At 40.6% G+C, this 15,491-nt stretch overlaps 1 gene segment (V, D, J or C); it reads left to right on the forward strand.

The window, feature by feature from the left end:
• LOC125362953 overlaps positions 1 to 15,491 on the forward strand; it is a 436,105-nt gene that overhangs the window by 313,131 nt on the left and 107,483 nt on the right.

Below are 15,491 nucleotides of genomic sequence, written 5' to 3' on the forward strand. Positions count from 1 at the left end.
TTGAGAGCCAGACACTGAGTTTAAGGCCCAGCACAGGGAGGGAGGAAAGGGAGAGAAAGAGGGAGAAAGGGACAAAGGGGAAAAGGAAGCAAGAGAAGGAAACAGAGGAGAGAGGGGAGAGGGGAGGAGTGGGAGAGGAAGAGGAGGGAGGAAGAGAGAGGGAGAGAAGGACAGAGAGGGGAAGAGGGAGAGGGAGAGAGAAAGCTAATTACGAGGACCTTGTCCTGGGGAAGATGGGTGGAAAAACTAGGGAGTATCTGCCAGAAACTCATGTTCCTGAAGGCTATCTGTGCCAAATCCCATGTTAGAAAGAAGATAGTCGAGATATAAAGAAACTTCTACCTGCTAAGGGCAGCTCTCAGCCTACTGAAAAAGAAAAGACTTGGGGCCAGTCAGTAGATCTCTTTGAGCAGTTTCCTTCAACACGAAGCTATACAAATCTCTGTCCAGAAAGGGGATTTAGCCTCTGGGAAAAAGGGGATCAGGGTTTAGGAAGCAGAGATTCCCTGCCCTACTGACTCCTTCATGTGACCCAATCAGGATAAAAATCACAAAAAGGAACTAAGTGAAATACACTCATGATTAATCAAAGGGGATTGAAAGTCATTGCTAACCTGACACCTACCTTGCATTGCCTCAAGCTCATCCCCCTTGGGACACTCCTCTTCTGTAATGCCTCCTCATTATTCTTAAAAACTATGATCACTCAAGGTTGAAGCTTTTAATCTCCCATGTATAAAAGGATATGCAAATAGAGTTCCATTTCCTATTGACTCCCCGGCAAGGTCTTAGCCCGGCAGTTCTGGGAAAGAAGCCAAAGACCTCCTATTTCTTGGCTGCTAACATTCTCCCATCTGTGCTCGAGTCTACAGCCTGGACCCCAGGTCTGGTCTCATACCTTCCCAAGTCTTCAGAAGGAACCCCTTAGAATGTTCTGGAAAGAAAGAAACATACATCTGGCTCCCAAATAACCAGATAGACCATTATCTGGTTATATTTGGGAGTCATAAGAATAAAAGAAAAATGGAAAGTCTGTATTTTTCTATTATGGCCTCAGAATAACAATTAGGTGCGGATATTAATTCGGTCTTATACAGTAGGTCGTCTGGGCCTTTAGTAAGATATGCTGCTCCTACACAGGATGTAAGAGGCCAGGTCCTCAGGGGCAAGAATAGCCCTGAACAGTATTCAAAATCACAAGCCTGCTCGGGAGTGGACGGATCTGTTCATCAGAACAGAGGACCGCCTTACTCATCCCGTGTCTCTTTGTTCTCACCCAAAATAGCAGCTGCCATTTTCACTCACCACGAGGAATCTGACCCCAAGTGTACTGGAATATTCTCAATATTCTGATAGAGAATTTTATGTTCCATGCTAGGTTAAATCTGACCATTTATTAAGCATGGGATTTCATTATTCCTGTAAGTGTTGGGATCTATTTGTACTCATCAGTATTTCCTTTCCGAAGCCAACTCCCACCAGGGCTTTCCTGTATGTTCACATTTCTATTACAAGGTCAACATGCAAGTTAAGTTGTGTAATTTATCCAGAAAATTCTCTGGGGAGATTTCCTCTTTAATTTCTCAGTTATTCCAGGAAAACTATACTACCTAGTGACAGAACAATATCAGGTTTTTCTGTTTTGTTTTGGTTAGTTATGGGGCTTGAACTCAGGAACTGGTACTTTCCCTGAGCATTTTCACTCAAGGCTATTGCTCTACCACTTTGACCCACACCTCCACTTCTAGTTTTCTGGTGGTTATTTGGAAATAAGAGTCTCACAGACATTCCTGCCCAGACTGACTTTGAACCACAACCCTTAGAGCTCAGCCTCCTGAGTAGTTAGGATTACAGGCCTGAGCCATCAGAACCTAGCTTGGATTTTTTTTAATGTGCTGTCGTTGTTATCAACCCTATCATTCACTTGGTGTCTCCTGTAACATTTACTCCCAATATCTGTCTGTCCGTGCTGTGCTGTGTGTGTGTGTGTGTGTGTGTGCAAGCGCAACACACACACAATAGGTCTGTGCACTGCCACTTAACTTTTTCACTCAAGACTGGCACTCTATCATGCAAACCACACCTCCACTTCCAGCTCTTTGGGGTCTCGTGGACTTTCCTGCTCAGGCTGACTTCAAACCAGGAACCTTAGACCTCAGCCCCTGAGTAGCTAGGATTACAGGCCTGAGCCACTGGTGCCCAGCTCTCTCTCTATTATTGTTCCTTCACTTCTTAAAACCATGTCTACTTGTTCTTTTAACTCTAGTCACAGTATTGATACTATGAACCTCTCATTATTCTTCTAGGCTCTCTCACCCTGATCTAAATCAACATCTTTCACCAATGATCACTCCCAGACTATTTACATCTTAACATGAAAGTGACATGCCCTAGGTCCCTTCCTACTCATGTTTTGTTGTTGGTTGGTTTGGATTGGATTTCGTCTTGTTTTTGTTTGGGGGATAGAGGAATGTAGGGTCTTCTTTTCTTCTCCTCCTCCTCTTCCTCTCCTTCCCCTGATCTCCTCCCACACAAATCTGAAAGTTAGCACCATTGTGCATCATTTGTGAGCATTTTATCTCAGAGACTTGTTTTAAAGTGGCATTTTGCAGCTGAGCCTGAACTCTATCTACCTACTGAACTCAGAAGCGCCCAGCTCAGAAAGACTGCAGAGTTTCTACCCTCTTCCAGGTCCCACTACTTTGTCATTATAATGTATCTCTGGGAAAGCTTAACTTATTGACACTGTACTCTTGTAGAAGATCAGCACTGACTCTTGAATTACATCAGATATACAGCACCTATAAAGCTCCCTAGCAAAGATCTAGATGTACCATTTTTGTGGACTGGAAGGGAACTACTCATATCACACACACACACATACATCACCTTAGAGGACCCCAATGCTGAGCTAATACCATACCTTGTTCTACAGTATATTCATAGCAGGCCCGTCTCCTTGAAAATACAATGGCTTTTGCCAATGTGGAAGGACAAAGACAAGGAACCTGGCTCCAGAGAAAAAAATCTTCTCCTCTCTCCAACGCAAAGAAACCAAGGCTCTTTGAAGAATGGATCTCTACTCACTCTATAACTCCATTTTAATACTTCCCCCATAATTTCTGTACATTGTTTCCACACGCACAGAATTTAGTGATGAAAACTGGGACTATCCTACATGTACTAAACAAGTCAGCTCTCAGGGCAGATTGACTGAGCACTGAGGAACATTCAGCTTTGTTTTAATGAGAAAAACAAGCTTTCTTCCTACCATGGGTTTCCCTCTGGATAGACTGCTTTCGAGAAGACTTGAGGTGATTCCGCCATGGCTCTTTGGCTTCCACCTCCCAAGCCATCTGGCCTCCATTTGGTATGCAGACTGGAACTCCTAGTTCAGAAGTATGGATGACTCCACACTGACACCTCCATTGGATCTAACTATACAGCTTGCTAATAAATCTAGAAAGGTCTGTGATCTAAGACAGAAGTGGGAAGTGGTGGGATGGATGGAGCCTGAATGAAGGGGGAAATGCTAATGTCTGCTGTCGGCCTGGTCTTCTCACCAACTGCCTAGAAATAACAGATGCAGCTTCCTTCTGAGGCACCAGAGCTCCCCAGAATGTCCACATCCTGTGGTTCCTTGTATCTTCTAACACCCCATATTTGAGACCCTTTCCAATTCAGAGAACAAAAAGCTGCTGGCTTTGGACCAATTCACAACAGATGTGAGCCAGAACCACCAACTACTCAGGAAGCATCCGCCAAGCAAGGCATGAGAACCACCTTCTTAGAAATCCTGGGGCCTGTGATCCAGTTAATCAGTTGACATCTGCTCAGAGGCAGACTGGAAGACTTTCTCCAGAGTGGAATAAAGTAGACTGAGTATACTGTTACTTTTATGAAGGTTGAAACAGATTTACCATGACCTTACACGGACTTTAGGGAAACCCACAGATCTATCCACAACTCTGACCTAATGCCTTCTCAAATCAATGACCTAGCTCATCTCACTCTCTGGGTCCCACGTAGTGGCTATGCAGCAGAGAGTCATTCAAAGTCATGAGCAGCAGGACTCTCTTTGCTTACAGCACAATGGAGTTTCTGATGGTCAGAATACCGTTACTGGCTTGCAGTCAGGTCTTACTAGGATGTCCTTGTGTTGAAGCTGGCTACTCCTGTGTCCACATGCTTCCCCCCCACCTTCACAATTTTTCCTATAAGGAAACAGTTCTTGTTGTATTCTGACTACTTAGTAAAGCTAAGAAAGATAGGAAGGAGAAAGACAAAGTACAGAAAGAGAAATGTAAAGGTAGTAGAACCAGGGAAAATATTGCTGTGGACTCCATAGTTTCAGCTGAGTCAATATTAACATGATTTCCCCACGTTAAGATCAAAGTCAGTATTAAGATGTGTATTTTTAAAAAATGATTTGTATTTCCATGGGAGCTCTGAGAAAAAGCCTAGGAATTCAAGGAATACAACTGATCCCCCCCTCCCCCCACAAAAAAAAACCTGCTTAACTGTGGCTGAAAGAATCCCAGCATTTAGCATCTTGACAATGGATAGAGACTACCACAGCCAGCTTCTGTGTACCTTACAGTAGGCCATCTGTGGCGCTCCCTTCTCATCACATCTCCCAATGGCTTCTAGTCTATTCCTTGCAAAACCCAGTTTCAAGAAATAACCTGAAACTAATGGGTACCAGAATTGGAATGATGAAAATAAAGGAAGACTGGCTTTCCTGACATCAGAAGGAGATGGGAAACATGTTATTTTAAAAGAGATAATAAGCTAATGCCTGAAGCTACTATGCTAGAATTTTTAAAGCTTGAGAAAAATTGACCAAAATGTACGATAGAAGGCTCTGTGTGGATCATGTATAGGAAATTCTGAGAGTCCCAGGGTGGCCTTTCTCTTCCCAGGATCAGGAACAGGCTAACTAGAGCAACCTGCCAAAGAAAGATCTGACCTTGGAAAGAGACATTGCAGCAGGACAGAGTTGGGGCAGGAGGTGAGGGTGGGAGGAGCTACCTGGAAGAGACCCATTTTTGTAGCCGGCAATGTTTTGCTCTGCAGGGAAATGGGCAGCCTCATCAGTGAGCAAGTTCATGCTGGGGTACTGCCTCCATGGGTTGACAACTAAACTCAACCACTCCCTATTTTCATTATAGAAGTCTACACTAAAAGAAAAATCAAAACTGAACCCCCTTTGTATGACTACTTAAAGATGCTAAAATTAAAATAATCATTTTCAAAGTTAATTAAGATAATAAAAAAAATAGAAAGAAAATCAAACCTGCTACCAAAAAACAACCACATTTACCATTCTGGTATATTTTTTCCCAGATTTCACTTTCCATATACAGACTATCATATTGTCTGTCTCCTTTCGCATATTGGATACTTTTCTAATCCGTATTTTAATAATCTACATTAATATTGTATCTAGGGACATAATATATTTTATTTAATTGTCTTATGGCTGAGCACCTAGGGAGCTTCAATACTTTTCCCATTACAAAAATTTGCTGTGATGAACATGTCTATACGCATAAGTTTTTCATTATTTAAAATGATTGTATTTGTATATGAGAAAAAATACATAAAATCTTACTTACATAATTATTATATTATGTGTGTCTTATATAAAATTAAATAAGGAAGCCCTGATTTTTCTCAATTAGAAGTTCTAAAATTAAGGGTTTAGGCCAGCTTAATACATATAAATCCTTAGGGTTGTAGATGGAATTATTAAATTTTACTTCAAATGTTTAATGTATTTATTTCATTACACATTCATAACATAATAAATAATTTTTTTGCCAGTCCTGGAGCTACAACTCAGGACCTGGGCACTGTCCCTGAGCCTGTTTGTGCTCAAGGTTAGCACAATACCTCTTGAGCCACAGTGCCAATTCCAGATTTTTTTGCTAGATATAAGAATCTCAAGGACTTTCCTGCCTGGGTTAGCTTCAAACTGCAATCCTCAGATCTCAGTCTCCTGAGTAACTAGAATTATAGGCGTGAGTCACCAGTGCCTGACTTAAATGAATTTTTAATTACTATTCCTTTCCAGTCTGATAGTTAAAAAAAAAAACTTTGTTCAAATTCTTCACAAGCATCTCAAATTTTATGGTTAGCACCACATTTTACATCTTCAAATATTTTTTCATATTAAGCTTGCTTTTGTTTAGGTTCTTTAAGTATAGCCCATATCAATGCATATATACGTTTTTTAAAGACCTGCTGTTGAGCCACAGCAAAACTATTCACATAACATAAGAACTGCTGCTTTGACATTTATCCACTAAGTGAAGATTCCGGATCTCTATAATAAGATATATACCTTAAAGATTTGTTTAAACAATACCAAACACAATTGTGAAGGAACTGGAAGACCCAAGAATTAATTATGGTTTTGTAATTATTCAGTCATCTTTTAACTTTATCAGCTGACTTTCAGGCACAGCAATGAGTTATCATTGGGCAAAACCAATCTAGATTAGGGTATCTTTACTCAACTGTACTTCATCTAGAAATAGAATATTTTAGAATATTTTAGTCCGGTGGTGATGACTTAAACTGTAATCCTAGCTACTCAGGAGATTGAGATCTGAGGGTCACAGTTCAAAGCCAGCCCATGCATGAAAGTCTGTGAGACTCTTTTTTTTTTCCTTTATTGTCAAAGTGATGTACAGCGGGGTTACAATTTCATATATAAGGCAGTAGGTACATTTCTTATCCAACTTGTTGCCTCCTTCCTCATTTTTCCCTCACCTTCTCTTTCCCTCTCCCCTCCATGAGTTGTACAGTTGGTTTACACCATACAGTTTTGTAAGTATTGCTGTTGCATTGGTTTGTCTTTTTATCCTTTGTCTCTTAATTTTGGTACTCCCTTTCCCTTCCCTAGTTCCAATACACATACATACAATATCCAGGGTACTAAAATCAGTTACAGTGATATCAAGGGTAAAACCACAGGATGGGAGTATGAAAAAATGGGGAAAACAAGGCACAGTTTCACATGGCATGTTGAAAATAACTACAACAGTGATTTACCACTTGTTTTCATAACTTGAAGTTCATTTTGCTTAGCATCATCTTATGTGATCATATGGGCATAGCTATTAGGCTATTGTGATCTTCTGCTATGACTATCCTAGACATGTACTAATTATCCCCTATGAGGGAAACCATTGAGTCTATGTTTCTTTAGGTCTGGCTCACTTCACTTAGTATGATTTTTTTTCCAAGTCCTTCCATTTCCTTAGGAATGGGGAAGTGCTATTCTTTCTGATAGAGGCATAGAATTCCATATGTACTGCATTTTCTTGATCTACTCATCTACTGAGGAGCATTTGGGTTGGTTCCATATTTTAGCAATGATTAATTGTGCTGCAATGAACATACTTGTGCTAATGGCTTTAGTGTGGTCTTGCTTGTAATCTTTTGGGTAGATGTCCAAAAGTGGGGCTGAGACTCTTATCTCCAACTTACTACCTGAAAGTGGAATTGTGGCTCAAGTGGTAGAGAATCAGTCTTGTAAGACAAAATCTAAGGCCCAGACCCTGAGTTGAAGCCCCAGTTACTGACAAAATGATGATGATGATGATGATGATGATGATGATGATGATGATGATGATGATGAGCAAATAAAATATACTTGAACATAAACATTGCTTTTGTAATTTTTGTGAGAAATTGAATATAAAGTGACTTCTCTAAAGAAACTTCCTTTTATGATGAAGCATATAATTTTTTTCTCACAGTAAATCCCTAAAGTAGAAATATTTGCTCAAACTACTATAAATATTTTGCCCTTTTGATACTAATTGGCTACCAGTAATAATTTAACAATTTATTTGCCTCCAACATCTTGACAGTGTTAAAGAATATCACCTTTTGACTGTCCATAAAACTAGTTTGTCGGTTATTTATTTATGTTTTTATTACAAGAAAGTTAAAGTAGTTGTCCAAATTTGTTAACCATTAATTTTCTTCATTTGCCCATTTGCCACTTACTTCTTTAGATTTTCAGTATTTGACTTGTTGGTTTTTATGACTGTAATGATTTTGTGCATCTTGGGTTTAAGAACTAAACCACAATCAGAGAACAGAGGAGAGAATTCTAACTCTTGCGGATAGCAGAAGGTGGTGGTGGCGGCATGCCAAGAAAGAGGAAAAAAGGAAGAAGAAGGTTTTTATACAGCTGCATTTTACTGTGTCTTTGGACCACATAAGTTGAAGCACAGTACGCTTTTGTTCAAAAACACTCAGCTGTGAACCTTGCATCCCCATGCTAGGATGGAGAAAGCTCATTGAGTATCTTGAGAAATAGATGTGCCCTTGTTCCTTACCTCGACTCCTTTTTTCTTTCTTTCTTTTTCTTTCCTTCTTTCTTTCTTTTCATCTTTCTTCCCTTGTTTCCTCCTTCCTTCCTTCCTTTTTTTGGTGCCAGTACTGGGGCTTGAACTCAGGACTTGGGTACTGTCCCTTAGTTGTTGTGGTTTTGTTTTTTTTTTAACTTAAGTCCAGTGCTCTACCACTGGAGCCACAATTTGACTTTTGGATTTTTCATGGTTCATTGGAAATAACAGTCTCACTGACTTCACTGTGTGGGCTAGTTTCAAGCCACCTTCTTCAGATCTCAGATTCCTGGGTCACCAGGATTACAGGTGTGAGCCACCAGCCCTCAGCCTCTACTTCATTCTTTAGTCATGGACTCCTCATCAGCTATTGCAGTTATATTGCAATCAGAATAGGAATGATTACCACCAAAGTCATTAGCAATAAATAATGTCAGCCACATACCTCCACATCGGTGCTATAAAAGAGAGTATCAGGGACAACCATAGAGAAGGGAACACACCACGATGGGTACCTGTACAATAGGTTGCACCGTAATGGTTATAAACCAAAAGTTAAATTCAAACCTGTATAACTAATTCTTTTCATTCAAAGAACTGAATGCCTCCTACAAAATAAAAACAAGGTCTCAGAGAAGCTGCCGCCCAGTGAATTTCATCTCAGTGTAAGTCTGACATAATTGCAGTCACAACTTTTTTAAATAATGTCATCACTGAAAGTAGATCTGTAAGGTAAGATTTGAAACTGAATTCCCAAATCCATCATGGGCCTCATTTAATGAGAAAATTGTCAAGTGAGGGAGTAATGGTGTCAAGTATGTAGCACCAGACAAATGGCCCCATGATGTGACCAAGCAGAGCACTGGGGGCTCACACCTGTAGTTCTAGCTACTCAGAAGGCTGAGATGAGAGGGTTGCAGTTCAAATCCAGCCAATACAGAAAAGTCTGTGGGACTCTTATCTCCAGTTAACAAGCAAAATGTCAGAAATGAAGCTGTGGCTCAAGTGATAGAGTGCCAGCTTTGAATGAAAAGCTAAGGGACAGTGTCAAGACACTAGATTCAAGCCCCAGTACTGGTACCAAAAAAAAAAGCAAACTGCTCATAAATAAAAACCAAGTCTTTGGAAAGTCACAAAGTAAACATATTATTGAAGGAAAAATTTTTGTTGGCTTTTGTCAGAGACAAATCCTGAACTGGTCCTTCTAGCTTGTAAAAGACCTCAACACAACTGGAAATACTATTTCAGAATCAAGGACCCTCCATCTTTGGTTAAGGCCATCCAAGCAGTTCCCTTATTCCAGATAGAAACTATTTTTCTCCAACTACTTGAGCTAACGTGTGTGTGTGTGTGTGTGTGTGTGTGTGTGTGTGTGTGTGTGTGTACCAGTTTTAAGGCTTGAACTCAGTCCTTGAGATTTTTGCTTAAGGCTTTCATACTACAACTTGAGCCACACCTCCTCTTCTACCCTTTTGGTGGTCAATTAGACATAAGCATCAAAGGGACTTTACTGCCCATGCTGGCTTTGAACCACAGTTCTTAGATCTCAGCCTCCTGAGTAGCTAGGACTACAGGCATGAGCTAGCTACCAACAGCTTGCTGATCTTACATTTTTGAAAGATATTTCTTGGGTAGCAGGCAATAAGTCCATTCAATTGAAAGAACCAATCAATGCTAATAAAATAAACCTGAGCGCTTTTACAATCTAGTATCTCCTTCACTCTTTATTGGACCCTGCATGAGTTTGAGAGAGCACAGAACTAATCTCTCATGATGGGATTATAATCACGAGTTAGCACACCAAGTTAATGGCTGTTTGTCAGTCTGAGAGAGCAATAGCAATGTACAAGTGAAGAAAACCATGCCCAGGCTTCCTTTCTAGGCTCTCCAAAATAATTGAGCATTTGCCTTAAAACAGAATACATCAACTCAGTGAAAATCAGAGGATCAAGCCATTCTTAGGATCTGTGAACATATCACAGAGAAAACCTTATAATAAAATGTTTACTTTTAGCCAGGCGCTGGTGGCTCACACCTATAATCCTAGCTACTAAGGAGGCTGAGACTGAGGATTGAGATTCAAAGCTATCAGAGGCAAGAAAGTCCATAAGACTCTTATCTCCAATTAACCACCAGAAAACCAGAAGTGGAGCTATGGTTCAAGAGGTAGGAGTGCTTGTTTTGAGCAGAAGAGCTCAGGGACAGTGAGTGCCCAGGCCCAGAGTTCAAGCCCCACGACCAACAAAAAAAATAATTTCACTTTTAGTGCAGAAATGAAACATAACATCCTTATGCTACTTATGTGATAAAAAATCAGCTCATAATAATTTTTCAACATAGAATGATAAGTTTATAGTATTTTTAACTGGGGTTATCAAACCTACTGCCTTAGTTTACTCTTAGCTTCTATAACTCCATTTTGCTTTCGTGACTTCATCTTAAAGAAAGGACTGCACCCCCACTCCTGAGATTCGTTCCTTACGGTTAAACATTTAAAGATATATGTACAAGTGCTCCATTTCTGTTCTTAGGTACCGACCATAGTAATGGGTCATAAAAACAACTGTAAATATGGATCATGCTGCGCTCCATCTATGCTTTCTTACAGCATTGTCTAGCTTATGCTTCTGTAACTTCCTGCTTGGCTTGCACCTGCAGGAAAGAACTAGATCCTTTCCACTCCTGAACAAACAAGGATGTAAATTTTTGCTTAAAAGTGGCCCTAAAGGGGACTTAGGACTGCACTCTTGGGCCCCTGGCTGCCCAGTGTAGTCTGGCCAGTAATAAAGACTTTCTATTGGCTGTGTTCTATGTCTGTGTGGGCTCTCCTGGTAGTCCTCTCCACAACATATTTCTTTCTGTATAGCAGACTCTAAGCATGCACAGTTACAGAAAGAAATATGACTAGGTTTGTGCTCCACTCAAAGAATCCAAGCAGAAAATGATATCCCAAGCCAAAAGGGGAAAAAAGTATAAAACATACTTGTTCTTAGCCAGATGCCAGTAATCTATGCCTATTATCCTAACTACTCAGGAGGCTGAGATATGAGGATTATGGTTCAAAGCTAGCCTGGGCAGGAAAATCCATGAGAGTCATGCCTCCAATTAACCAGCAAAAAGCTGAAACTGGAGCTGCCACTCAAGTGGTAGAGCACCAGCCTTGAGCAAAAAAGCTAAGGAGCATCACGCAAGTGCTGAGTCCAAACCCCAGTAGTGGGGCATGCTCTTTGCAGGTGGGGTTTGCCTGTCACCAGGTGAGCAGTGTTGTCCTCAACAGCCTATGTGTACATCTTGACATGACTTGGCATACAGTATTCATCCCTTTCACAGTATTCTTTATGAAGGTAAATATATCAAATCTTTAGTTCTCACAGCAACACAAAAACTAGCAAGAACCAACTAAAGATTCCACAAAGCAACAACTAGACAAATCCATAGATGAATGTTATGGTTTGGCCATGGTCTGAGATTATCCCATAGGGGTTCATTCATTGGGGCTTTGGTCCTCAGCATGGCAGTGTTGGGAGATGGCGTGACCCCTTTAAGAGGCGGAGCCTGTGGGAAATGAATAGGCCCCTGAAGGTCCTGCTGCAACAAGGAATTGATGGGAGCTGGGTTAATTCTTTTAATAGTGTTGTTATCAAAGAACAAGCCTGGTCTCTCCCTGGTCTCATCTGGATTTCTGCATTGCCATATGATCTCTCCTCCTGCCACGATGCTATTCTCCATGATGTGACACAGCCAGAAAGATCCTCGCAGAACTAACATTTATTTTCAGCAAAAAGAATGAAAGGTGGCCACTGAAAGATAATACGCATACTGCAGATAATATAGTCAGACTTGGGTCATCCCTGAACCCTCCTCTGTCACCAAACACAGTCATCATAGATCCAGTATCTGATCCCTAGGGAAGAAATCAGAAGCAACTGACATGGAGTTTCATGGTTCTTAACGCTAGAAATTCTGGCCACAGTTCATAGGTCCGTTTCATTGTGTCTACATAACTAAAAGCACGCTGCTCTAAATGACTTCCGATGGTTTGCTCATCAATACATCAAAATCTATAATACACGCCATCCATGAATCACTAGCAAGCAGGTAGCACATGGAATAGCAGCAGGGAAGGCCTGAGGTTTCCTGTGCAGCTTTGGCAACACGAACAACGTAGATTTAGGACAGTGGTCCTATGAGTACAGCCCGTGGACCGCAGGGTCCAAGTGTTTCCAGACTAGAGGATATGCCTATCCAATTTCATTTTTTGGCTTAATATTCCATAAATGTGTCCCTGGTATTCTGAGTCGCAAAGCCAGGCCCCGGTGAGGATGAGACAGTGCCATGGGAAGCCCAGTCCCCACACCCTCTTACCTCTGAAAACGAGCCTTTCTGGCATTGAAAATTGCCCTGCCTACTTAAAAAAAAAAAAAACACCTTGAACTTCAGGATACAAATACCCTGTGTCTTGTGCCTCCTTTTCCTACAGAAGAGTATCTTATACAATAAGGAAAAGCCACATAAAGAAAAGGCCAGGTACCTGAGTCCAACCTAGACGAACACTCCAAGGTAGGAAATCAGCTAAAGGACTGAAATGTTTTCAAATAATAAATGCCTGAAGGACCAAGGAATACTAGTATTTGTCATATACATCAAAAAGATCATTGTCTTCTGATATGCGTACTTCATTGGTTGCATGACCTTTGGAATTAGGTTCCAAATTGTGGAAACTCTGGATCTTTCTAGATTCTCTAACCTAAAAACATTAAGGACAGAATATATGGTCCTTGAAGTGTCTCCCAGGTGTGACATGCTAGGATTCCTTTTCAGGACATAATTGATCCTTGGTTACTGACATTAGTGGAAGAGAATGTGACTAGAATACTCCAAATATGTGGATAAAGTGAAACTCATTTCTATTTGGCTTCAGAATATTACGCGGTATGGAGAAAATTACAACAATCTAATCTTTCCAGTGATCCTTAACCCAGGCTACTGTTGAAAATCAATTTGTTTACAACTAATGATGCTATGCTCCACTAAACAAATGTAAGGTGATGTGCATAATGCAACCTGGAGACAGAATGAGGAAGGAGCTAAGAGTTAAGAAGAGGTAGAAAGATCTGACCATAGCTCTGTTACTCCATAGCTTATCCTTTTTGAACCTAAAATACCTCATCCCTACAATGGATTCAAAGGAATTTCTGAGAAGGGAATATCGAAATCGAGAGACAAAGGATAAAAAGACAAATGAAAAGGGGGAGGGGGAGAGGGGAATGAGGGAGGAGGTAACAAACAGTACAAGAAATGTATCCAATGCCTAATGTATGAAACTGTAACCTCTCTGTACCTCAGTTTGACAATAAAAATTTAACAAGCAAAAAAAAAGGACAAATGACTCCAAAAGCAATACTTGCAAAACCATTTGGTGTAAACCAACTGAACAAGTCATGGGGGGAGAGGGAAAGGGGGAGAGGGGAGGGGGAATGAGGGAGGAGGTAACAAACAGTACAAGAAATGTACCCAGGGCCTAACGTATGAAACTGTAACCTCTCTGTACATCACTTTGACAATAAATTTTTTTTAAAAATTCACAGTATTACCTCAGAAATAAAGATTTATCTTTTCTTCAAGTAAAAAAAAAAAAAAAAAAAAAAGGCATCTCTGAGCACTCCCTGAGTCAGGGTTTACGACTAGCACCGAACACCCAGAGATGAACAAGAAAGATCCCCTCTCTGGAGGCTTTCTGCCTAATGAAGAAGAGATTTTTTTTAAGGGTGGGGAGTGGGTTCTAAGTGCGATAATAGAAATAAACATCAAATACCACAAAAAAAAACAGAGACGGGGTAAGCACACATTCCAGTCTATTTGTAGTACTGGGGATTTTTTTTTCTAATTTTTAAATACTTTTAAGTAGTGTACAAGGAGATTTCACTACAAGCTGATAGCATCAGTTTATGAGTACTATGCATCCAAAAGTCAAAGTTAACGACTCTGTTTTCATCTAGCCCAACATGAAATCAGCATTGTCTTGCTTTCTGCTCTAAGCTATCCCTTTACACTGTACTAAGGCAGTAACATTTCTTCTTTTCCTCTTGTCCAAATATTTTAATCAGCAAAAGAATGTTAGACCTCATCTACAGAGGGGAAGTTGCTTAGGGATTTCAGGACAGGTCTGTTCTTGTGGGTAGGATTGGAAAGAATCATCAGAAAAAATCCAAAGTGAAATAGTGATACCTAAAGCAAGCCATAGATTTGGCTAAGATCTGCATGGAAAGTGTGAATGTCAACCTTTTGATAAATAGTAGCAGCAAGAAAACTCATACTCTTTTTAGTGGATGACATTTAACAAAGTCACTTTCCATGAGCTTGCTGTATTCCCTTGTTTGCATAGTGATAGTTACAGACATCATGAGCAAGCAGACTAGTGTTTGAGCGCCGGGAAGAAAACTTTCAAGAAGGGCATGATTGGGAAAAGTCAGAAGTCGCGAACACAGCTGCAATGTGCCACTTGGGTTTGTCCAGGCCATGGCCTCTGCTTGCTTAGGTTGGGATCTGCATAAGGTGCTTGTCCAAGAAGACAAGCAGGGCTGAAATTTAGCTCATCCTCTACTAGAGTAGCTGAGGTCTTCTTTCCAGAGGATGCTCTTTATAAAGCCAAAAATTTAAAAAGGAAAAAAAAAACCAACAACAACCCTGTGATCTCTGTGCCAAGCTTGAAAGCAAAGGACTGCTTCTCATTTGCCCAGCAGGTCGCCTTTTTACATTGCACAAAATACCATCTGGGCTACTGGCCCTGAATTAAGCAACTGGGAAGTCAATGGAGAGGATGAAAATTTTAATTTACATGAAAGCTCTTTGTAGACTGTCTAGCCCTATTCAAGTGTAAGCAGGGCAGGAAGAGGTTATCCAGCAACTTAGTAAGTGACAGGAGAAAATACATTGAGCACAAACATTTTCTACCTAACCCACATTCAGATCGCCAATGCTCCTCAGTGGGAAGCCAGTGAGAGAAGACTGACCAGAGAGCACAGATGGGAATAGATGTGATGGCTTCTAAAAATCCATTCAAGTCCCTGACCCCAGAGCAGATGTAACCAGCTGGATAATAGAGCAAAAGACAGAAGCACCTGG

This window comes from Perognathus longimembris, chromosome 14, assembly GCF_023159225.1.
Source record: "Perognathus longimembris pacificus isolate PPM17 chromosome 14, ASM2315922v1, whole genome shotgun sequence".
Lineage (NCBI taxonomy): Eukaryota > Metazoa > Chordata > Mammalia > Rodentia > Heteromyidae > Perognathus > Perognathus longimembris.